At 37.7% G+C, this 11,144-nt stretch overlaps 1 pseudogene; it reads right to left on the bottom strand.

Annotated features, from left to right (window-relative positions):
- Positions 1 to 3,271: 3,271 nt before the first annotated feature.
- Positions 3,272 to 8,334, bottom strand: LOC106297208 (annotated as a pseudogene).
- Positions 8,335 to 11,144: the final 2,810 nt, after the last annotated feature.

Below are 11,144 nucleotides of genomic sequence, written 5' to 3'. Positions count from 1 at the left end.
ACCCGTCTGCTTCCATTCTTAAAAATGTTGTTTCAAGCTTTTCTTTGCCGTGTTCTCAATCTGCAACCCAAAACACTTTGTGCTCAGATTGTGCTATTAATAAAACCCACAAGTTGCCATTTCATCAAACCACAATCAAATCAACTCGACCTCTTCAATACATCTTCACTGATCTTTGGAGTTCACCGATCACATCTATAGACAACTACAAGTACTACTTAGTCTTGGTTGATCATTACAGTCGCTACACTTGGCTCTATCCGCTCAAGTTAAAATCACAGGTCAAAGAAACATTCAAAGCCTTCAAAGCCCTCGTAGAGAATCACTTCAACAACAAAATCAGAACTCTATATTCTGACAACGGTGGGGAATTCATAGCCCTTCGCCAATACCTCTCCGATGCAGGCATCTCTCATCTCACATCTCCTCCCCATACACCTGAGCATAATGGAATCTCGGAAAGGAAGCACAGACATGTGGTCGAAACCGGTCTCACACTACTCACCCACGCATCCATGCCAAAGCAATATTGGAGCTTTGCGTTCTCTACTGCGACGTATCTCATCAATCGTCTCCCAACTGCTGTCCTAGACATGGACTCTCCATTCCACAAACTATTTGGAAGTCACCCAAACTATGCTAAGACACGGGTCTACGGTTGCCTCTGCTTCCCCTGGCTACGGCCGTACACAAAACACAAGCTCGAAGACCGCTCCACCCCTTGCGTGTTCATCGGCTACTCTCCCACACAATCTGCCTACCTCTGCCTCCAGCCCACTACCGGTCGGATCTATGTCTCACGACATGTACGCTTTGATGAGACTGTCTTCCCGTTCAAATCAAATCCTAAACCCACTGATCCGTCCTCTCCCACCACAGACCCACCAGCTACAACCTCTCCACCAGTAACACTCGTACCTATCACAACCCAAACACATACATCGATAAATCCCACCCCACAACCACCATTCGTAGAGCAAACGGGGACCTCGAGCTCGGATTCTCACCAGTCAGTACAGGTAAACTCTTCAACTCCTACTTTAAGTGTTACTAATGGTGCCACCAGTGCTTCAGATATGTCGACAGGATCAGTCTCTGGAGCTAATGACAATGCGCAAAGTTCTGGCACGCCATCTGCAATACCAGACCTAAACACTCAGTCGCAGTCTGCCTCTGATTCATCTACACATCATCACTCAACACCAACGGTGTCATCCTCTTCTAGTGGAGATCAGTCACTGACACCACCACATCCTCCACCTGATAATAATCACCCAATGCTGACGAGAAGGAAAAATCAGATTTCGAAACCAAACCCCAAATACAACTACTCTGCTGCGCTATCAACTACAAATCCAGCGGAACCCACTACGATCACACAAGCTCTCAAAGACAAAATATGGAGGGATTCCATGTCTACAGAAATGGACGCTTTTGCTTGTAATGGAACTTTTACACTCGTACCTCGCAAAGCTGACACCAACGTCGTGGGTTGTCGCTGGCTATACAAGAACAAGTTTCATCCAGATGGAACTCGCCGCTGCTCAAAGTCTCGTCTGGTAGCAAAAGGGTACAATCAAGAGTTCGGTCGAGACTATGCTGAGACGTTCAGTCCCGTTGTTAAGTCAACAACTCTACGACTAGTTCTTGATGTTGCGATAAGCAACTCCTGGCCGGTCAAACAACGGGACGTCAATAATGCGTTTCTCCAGGGAACACTGAAAGAAGAGGTATATATGGACCAGCCACCAGGATATCTTGATCAGGACAGACCAGACTATGTGTGTCGCCTTCACAAGGCGGTTTATGGACTCAAGCAAGCTCCTCGCGCCTGGTACACCGAGCTACGCACCTTTCTTCTTGGCTTGGGGTTCAAGAACTCTCTTGCGGACACTTCATTGTTTGTTCTACATAGCGACAATCATCACATCTATCTCCTGGTCTACGTCGATGACATCGTCGTCACCGGTAACACAAACATTGGCATTCAGCAGACTCTACGCCTCCTTGCTGAACGTTTCTCTGTCAAAGACGCTGAGGACCTGAAGTACTTCTTAGGTATCGAGGCTCATCGGACTACTAGTGGCCTTCATCTGAATCAGAGGAAATATATACTTGACTTGTTACACAAGTATGACATGACCAATGCCAAACCCGTCACTACTCCGATGGCGTCGTCTCCTAAACTCCACTTACACTCTGGCATTACACTCTCGGACTCAACGAAGTACAGGCGTTTGATAGGTAGCCTCCAGTATCTACAATTCACTCGCCTCGACATTGCATTTGCCGTTAACCGTCTCTCTCAGTTCATGCATAAACCGACAGAAGATCACTGGCAAGCGGCTAAACGCATCTTGAGATACCTCGCTGGAACCCCGACGCACGGCATCTACTTCTCTGCGACAAACAAACTAGCTCTCCGAGCCTATTCCGACGCAGATTGGGCAGGTGACAGCGATGATTACGTCTCAACGAACTCCTATGTCATCTACCTCGGACAACATCCCATCTCCTGGTCATCAAAGAAACAAAATGGTGTCGCCAGATCATCTACAGAAGCTGAATACCGAGCAGTTGCTAATGCTTCCGCGGAAATCACTTGGATATGCAGCCTCCTCACCGAACTTGGCGTCACGCTTCCGTCCTCACCAGTCCTTTTTTGTGACAATGTTGGAGCTACATTCTTGTGTGCCAATCCAGTCTTCCACTCTCGGATGAAGCATATAGCTCTCGACTATCACTTTGTCCGAAACCAAGTTCAACGAGGAGCTCTTGCAGTCTCTCATGTCAACACGCGGGACCAACTCGCCGACGCATTGACAAAGCCCCTCACTCGTGTGCGGTTCATTGAAATCAGGAACAAGCTTGGTGTGGTTTCCCCCACTCCATCTTGAGGGGGCATGTAAGAGAGATATGATAAGATCATCTAGTAACTACCGTATATTATGATTCCCCTGTTTTAGGAATGTTCTGTTATTAGGAAACTTAGTCTCCAAGACTAATCTTGTATATAATCTCTCTATTGTACATTGTGAAATATATATCAAATACACTTTCTACATCTTCTTCCACAGTTGGAGGTCTATTAGTTCCTTCAAGATCAGTTATGATAAGGTCGACATATAATCTTGCAGTAGCGTATGGGTTGTTGTCTGTCATGTTAAAAGATGCTGCCATTTCAAAGAATTTCAATGAATCGCCAAAGAAAATGCCTCATTCTTGATCATGTACTTAAAGATATTTGATTATATCAGCGTTTTGAGTATGGTTACCTCTTATTAGGAGCTGAATCATCTTCAATGGACATGAGACCCTTTATTCCACCACAACGGCTGTGACCAATCACCAGAATGGTCTCCACCTGATAATTACAAAACAGTACATTATCGTAGGGTAAAAACTAGTTCACATATCTACGCATCTTATGGCCGACCATGTAAGATCAAAGGTGTTAGACAAGATAAAATATCTCTAAGAAGCAATTCTATCGAAAAACAGGACCATTGATTAATTATTACGTACATTGAGTTTTGTAATTGGGTATTCCATAGCTGCACCAGTACCAGAGTGTTGTGTCTGCAAGTTTCCAAAGACAACAACTTGTCAAAAGTGGATAATTATTTAACCACTAACAACAACTTTTGGTGCTTGTGTAAAGATAATTAGAAAGACATGAAAATATTGGATGAACCTTGTCATAAAGTGGAACCATGTTTGCAATATCTCTAACGATGAAGGCTTCTCCAGGTTGGAAGTTCAAGATGTGAGAAGGGCTAACTCGGGAATCCGAACAAGCAAACACCAGAAACTGCAAAAAGAAATTCTCACTTGTTAAAGATATCTATCATGCAGTCTGAATTCATAAAGTTAGGATTTCTAATTTTAGGATTTCTATCTTTTCTTTTGGTGTTTAGTAGCTTGCTCATAAAATTACAATCATCTTTATTGGACTGTGCCAGTTAAGTTATATAGCTTCCACCTAAAACAAATTAATGATAAGTTGATTGGTCAATTTCATTTATATACCATTATTGAGATCCTTTCAAATTTTTGATGTGAGATGAGACTTCATCTATTCGAGATGCATAGCTCTTTTGACCATTAATCTCTGAATGTTCAGGTAATAATCATTTGACCAACTTTGCAATGGAGCTATTATAGATCAGGCTCTTTTAAGTTTAAGTTAGATGAGTTCCTAATCTAAAATCAATTGGTGATAAGAAAATTAGTTTATCATATAATACTTGAGATCCTTTTTAATTTCTGAGCATTTCTGCTTCATACTCTTCTTGTTGGCTAATTAGAGAAAAAAAAAGAAACGAGAAAAGGAAACTACCAAAGGTAGAAAAATAATAAAGAGATTAGCAAAATTAAAACCTTGGGGTTCTGGCTCTTGGCAAGTGCTTTGAACAAGGAAGGGTTTTTCCTGGATATTTATTAAACCAACAATATAATGAGCAACCTTATTTAACCAATAACTTAAGAAACTCTTTTTATCCGTCAGGATTAACCGGGTGCCTTAATGATGTCTCTTAGGTTAATTAACATTAAAAATAAAAGGGAAAAAGTGATTTACGTTAAGGACGCCTCCTAATTAGGACTTGGAAGGAACGGTGACTTGGAGACAGGTTTCCTAGCCTGAGTGGGTAGAGGGTGTTTGAAACGGTGTTGTCTCTTTCTCTCCGTGTCTCCTCTCTTCTCTCTTTCTCTGGTTTCTCTCTCTCGACGGCGAAGTCTCTACACATTGGTGGCTCTCTGGCTTCTCCTTCTCTTTGGGTAGCTCTCGTCGGAGACCTAACCGTCGGTCTCTCTCGTTTCTCTGGATTCTCTCTCTCGACGGCGACTTCTCCTCTCTCTCGGTGTCTCTCCGATTTCTCTGTATCTCTCACTCGGTGGCTCTCGACGGCGACATCTCTCTCGGTGGCTCTCCTGGACGGCGACGGACCTCCCTCTCGGCGGCTCTCCTCGAATCAAATGGTAAACCGATTGTTTTGTTGTTCAATTTTGCATGTCTTTAGATTCTGCTTGTTGTTGTTCTGATCAAGTTGCATGTCTTTTGATTGGTTTGTCCGTTTGATTCTGTCTCTTGGTGGTTCTCCGCGACGGTGAGGGACATCAAGCTCGGTGGCTCTCGTCCAATGGAAAGGTAAAGCTCTGATTCATGTTCTTCAAGTTTTAGAAAATTGATTTGGTTGTGGTGTTCGATTCTGTGTGTAGATTTGTTTGTAGTGTGCGATTCTGTCTCTTGATTAATTTTTTTTCCTTTCTTTGTTGCCTGAGATAGATGGATCAAGTTTGATTTATTTGTTTTGCAAGTTTGTTTCTTCAAGTTTGTTTGTGGCTGTTGATTAATTTTTCCGTGTCTTTGTTTGTCAGATGGATGGATCAAATTGCTTTTGATTTGTGTCTGAAACTCGAATGATCAAGAGAAGTAACCAAGTTCATCGAACAAAGGACTTGTGGTCTTGTTGTCGTCATGTACTTTTGGAGTCCTGTGTTCATGTAGTCTTGGAGTCTTGTGTCACGGAGTTTTTTTCTTGTTTTGTTGTAGTACTTGTGTCACGAGTCTTGTTTTCTTGTTTTGTTGTAGTACTTGTGTCACGGATTGTAGTTTTGCCAAGTTATCTGATATCTATATAAAGTTATGTTGTAGTTGTGTAACAAACTCATATCTCATTCTCTCATTCTAAAAACAACGTATAATTTCTCTGAGCATACCAACGCATTATCTCTCATTCTCACCACACAAGGATCAAACCGTTTCATAATTTCTCATTCTTACCATACAAAGATCAAACCAACTCATTCTCTCCTTCTCATCTTTTACAAAATTTGTCAAACTCAATTCACTCCTTCTCACCAAACAAGAAATCATTCAAACTCATTCTGCCCTTCGTCAACAAAAAGATCAAACCAATTTATCTCGTCTATTTCTCACCAAACAAGATAAATTTAAAAAATGGCATCTTCTTCTCATAACACATTTGATGGATCAAATAATGATACTTTTGATCAATATTTTGATCAACAATTAGATCAACATTTTGAGCAAGCGTTCGAGAAATGTTCCATCGATTTTGGTGATCAAGAAGAACAGAGAAAAAAAGAAAAAAAAAATTTATATCGAAAGAAATCGTGAAGAAGGCGATATACGTTTATGGAATGATTATTTCAGCGAAACTCCAACGTATCCTCCAAATCTATTCAGACGACACTTTCGAATGAACAAGACATTGTTCATGCACATTGTTGCTCGACTGTCCAATGAAGTTGAATTCATTCAACAAAAGAGAGATGCTCTCGACAGGCGTAGTCTCTCTCCACTTCAAAAGTGTACAGCAGCCATTCGTGTCTTGGCATATGGTAGTGCGGCTGATGCGGTCGACGAATACCTCCGACTCGGTGAAACTACTACTCGGTCATGTTTGGAGAATTTTGTTGACGGAATAATTTCTTTATTCGGCGAAGAGTACCTGAGAAGACCTACACCTGCTGATCTTCAACGTCTACTTGATATTGGTGAGTATCGTGGGTTTCCCGGGATGATAGGAAGCATCGATTGTATGCATTGGGAGTGGAAGAATTGTCCCACCGCTTGGAAAGGGCAATATTCTCGGGGTTCGGGTAAACCAACAATCGTTTTGGAGGCGGTTGCTTCGTATGATCTCTGGATATGGCATGCGTTTTTTGGACCACCTGGTACCCTAAATGATATCAATGTTCTTGATCGTTCACCTGTTTTTTATGACATAATAAATGGTCAAGCTCCACAAGTTACTTACTCTATCAATGGAAGAGAGTATCATTTAGCTTACTATCTCACTGATGGTATTTATCCAAAATAGACAACTTTTATCCAATCAATTTCATTACCACAAGGTCCGAAAGCATTTTTATTTGCTCAACAACAAGAAGCTGTCCGAAAAGATGTCGAGCGTGCTTTTGGAGTCCTGCAAGCTCGCTTTGCCATTGTTAGAAATCCAGCACTTTTTTGGGATAAAGTCAAAATTGGGAAGATTATGAGAGCTTGTATCATACTCCACAATATGGTAGTAGAAGACGAACGAGATGGATACACTCAATTTGACATTTCAGAGTTCCAAGAAGCAGAAGACAATGGAAGTTCACATGTCGATTCCACATATTACACAGATATCCTTACAAACATCGTCAATATGATGGGTGTTCGCACTAGAATTCGTGATAGACAAATGCATCAACAGCTGAAAAATGATTTGGTCGAACATATATGGCGTAAATTTGGACGTGATGAAGACAACAACTGAACTACGATGGTTCTTTCAAATGATTCTCGTTTTGTTTCATGTTTTTTCATCTTTGTTTCATCTTTGTTTCATGTTTTTATTTTCAAATCAATGTTTAAAATGTTATATTCATGTTTAATACTCCCTCCGTTCCTTAATGATAGACTTTTTAGAAAAAAGTTTGTTTCAAAAATATATATTTTTTGTGTTTTCTATGAAAAAATTGTAAACTTCAAGAAAATTAATTGACTTTATTGAATTACTATTGGTTAAAAGTTATTGAAAACTGAAAATTACAGAAAACGATTATTATGGTAGTTTAATGTATTTTCTTAATATGCGTGAAAATACTAAAAAGTTTATCTTCTAGGAACGGAGGGAGTATGTTTTATTTAAGAAATAATATTTATATATATATATTAATTTTTACTTTTTAAGAACCCTAGATTAAGAGACTAACATTGTACCACATTTAATTGAACCGTCTCTTGACTAAGTCTGGTAGTCCACGATTACTATTAAATACTATTAGTTAAGATATTTTTAATGGGGTTTTGGGTTAATCTTGCTCATGTTTTTTGAGTAGGTACCTAGATTAAAATAATGTTTTATAAGCACTATTATCATATAAGTATGGGAAAAAAGTGGATTTTATCTATTTTAAAAGTACATTGAAATTCGGAATAAACGTACAAATATTTATGATTCTTGAAGTGGATAAATCCGGATTTGATTTGTTTTACGGCATCTGATGGCCTCTTGGATTCAAATTCTTATAGCTCACCAAATAACTTCTTGATCTTTGCGGCCACCTTGTTCCCGAGATCCGATTTGTTACTGCAAATTAATTCACCTTTCATGTTACACAAAATTAGATGACAATTTGTACTCATAAATGATGGGTCAAGGTACAGTATATGGGGGCAAAATGATTCGCGTTGTGATCAGTGAACAACCTGCAAAGTCCAAGACGTATGATCTGCTTTGCGAAAGAAAGAGAGTGTGTGTACCTGAGAAGCTCTCCTAGTCTTTCAAGGGCATCTTCATATGACTCCGTCGACATTTCTTTTCTTTCTAACAAAAGAAAAAATAAAAAAAGAAAATACAATAAAAAGATGAATTTGTTATGAATATTATGGTGATGTCATTATGGCAAGTCTCAAATATACTTGTTCTTCAAGCCTTACTTGTTCTCCAAGTGGCTTTGTCCACAAGCTATTGTAATCCTATATAAAGGATTCATTAATCATGGAATAATACACACCAATTTTTCATCTTCTCTTCTTAATTATAACACGTTATCAGCACGAAGCTCTAGCAAGCTAATAGGTATAGATTTTATTTTACAGTTTTAGTTTACTTCTATTTCTTCTTCTTCAAACCACGTTTATTATCAATTCATGGTTTGTAAGAATGAATTCATATACAGTATGAGCTTAGGACCTTTAGTCGACCATATTGATCTACCCTTGTTTAAAGGAAATAAAATCGTTTGATTTAAAAGAGATCTTCTCGATGTTTATAAGCTAATGCTCAATATGATTATAGCCTACACTCGCACGTATTTTATTTATGTATTATCATATGTGATGCTTATATTATTTTATGTCATCACGCTAGCATATATGTTTATATTGTTCATATTGCTTTCACTCGTTAGAATACATCTGTCACATCTTTTATAGGCATGTACACGGCTTCATATAATTATTACAGTTGCATATAGGATTATGACTTTCATAAATTAATTAAGTTGTGAAACTGTCTTGCCCTTAATTCTATTGGTAGCATTCGTTCTTGCGTATAAATTAATATTCCATAGTTTTAACTTTACGACTGCGTACCATACTTTTATTAATATTTTATGGCTGCATCCCATGTTTTTCTAAAATATGTAACACATCTGATTTTACTGTAGCATAGCTGGCTTGAATCGATTAACACGACACACAAGTCTATTTTGAACATTAACACATGTAGATTGTTAACGAATTATTAGGTTAAATAAACTCAACTATGTTGGATGTTGAGTTTAAAAGTAAAATTTCTCAAAGAAGTTTTTAATAATGCATATGTATTAAAATACAATATATTATATAAGTAATGTTGTCCAGCAGACAAACGATTGAGAAAAAAAAAGAAAAATTTATAACTATATTTTATCTCTTTGAGACTGAGAAAAATAATGAGCTTTTGATATTAGATGTTAAATCATGTCTAGTTGATTATAATCATTATCCTGAAGAGAATATGACATTTTATGTTGAGAAAGAAAATCAACACAAATAGTATTGTTCAAGAAAATGAACATAAAAGTGGTTGTAGACGTGAATGTGGATATAAATAAGGTCAAGATCCAGAGAGTTTCTTTTTAGAACTCATACTCTCACTTGAAGTTGAGAAAATAAAGATGATAAGAGATATGATTCAATCATCCAAATATGAAAGAAAATTATTGTGAGTACAATACAAGGTAATAAAACTTTATAGAATGTTCAAGAAAAGGATATATATGATGCTCCAGAAGAGTACATAATATTATTACACATAAGAATGCAATTTAAAATCCTTATTGCATCATATTTTTATAAGTCTCAAAAGTTAAAATGATTTGAGAAAGAATACATGATCCATGTAGGGTAGGTTATTGATTCAAAAATGAGATTCATTCGAGATTGATAAACCTATAGTAATATCATCTCGAGGGGAAGAGTTAAAGAATCTCACATTTCATGATAAGTGAAACATCCAGAAGATTATGTTTGCACTAAAACTAAGACTGATGAATCATTCTCAAAGTAATCTCTGAAATTTTGAGACACTTATGTTGAGACAATAAGCAAAAGAAATGCTTAAGAATCCATAGCCATCCCTGAAGGATATAAGTAAGGCTCGATTTGAATGCTAAAAGTGAATTAGCATTTCCAGCATAAAGGGGAGAAAATAAACAGCTGAAAAAGAAAATAAGTTGATATGAGTTATCGTTGATCCTCAGGCTAAAGAAAATGTAAAATACAAGTCCAAAAGATAATTCAATTATAGTGCTTAGTAAAGAAGTTGCCAGACATATTTTCTGACCCCAAATAAATATAGTGATCGAGTCACATATACCAGCTGTAAATGCTCCAATAAGAATAGATGTTCTATATGAACAATATCAAACTGCAAGTCACGCCTGAAGCGTGGTAGACATGTGGTTCCAAAGATAAGAATCCTCACAAATGAAAAGGAAGATAAATTAATAATGGTCACGAGGAAATAAAGTTTTTGAATGATCTCCAGAAGAGACATTAAACATGACTGAAAAAAAATCAGGTACCTGAGACAATGAAGAAATCTCAATAAGTTATGTCATGTATAGAATAAAATGGAACGAATAGACAAATCGACGTCGATGATATTTATGCATGCAAAATAGCAGTTGATATGATAAATGAGAAAGAGGATCATGAAAGAAACTCTATTGAAAAGTGCACACAAAGAGATGATTGGCCAAATCAAAAAGAAGCCAAAGATAAAGATAAAAACTCTTGTGAAAGAGTGAGGTTTTTGGACCAGTAGTCTAGTCCATACACTAGAAGGTGTAAAACAAGTGGGATAGAAATGAGTTGTTGCACCAAAGAAAGATCAATATGGAATTGATTGTGAAGAGACATAGTCTTATGTGGTAGGTGCAACTACTTTTATGTTCCTTATTAGTCTGACAATAAAGGAAGAACTTGAATTATACAACCCACTGGAAACCGATAGTTCCTAAGAGATAGAATCCCTAAAAGATAGAATCCTTGAAGGATTGATGATATCAAAATCATATTCGATCGAAATATGTTTATGGGATATATGAAATATTTGAAGTTAATCAATATATCTTTATAT

The sequence above is a fragment of the Brassica oleracea genome, chromosome C6, assembly GCF_000695525.1.
Source record: "Brassica oleracea var. oleracea cultivar TO1000 chromosome C6, BOL, whole genome shotgun sequence".
NCBI lineage: Eukaryota > Viridiplantae > Streptophyta > Magnoliopsida > Brassicales > Brassicaceae > Brassica > Brassica oleracea.
Note: the sequence above shows the minus strand (reverse complement) of the source record. Positions and strands in the feature narration are given on the sequence as shown.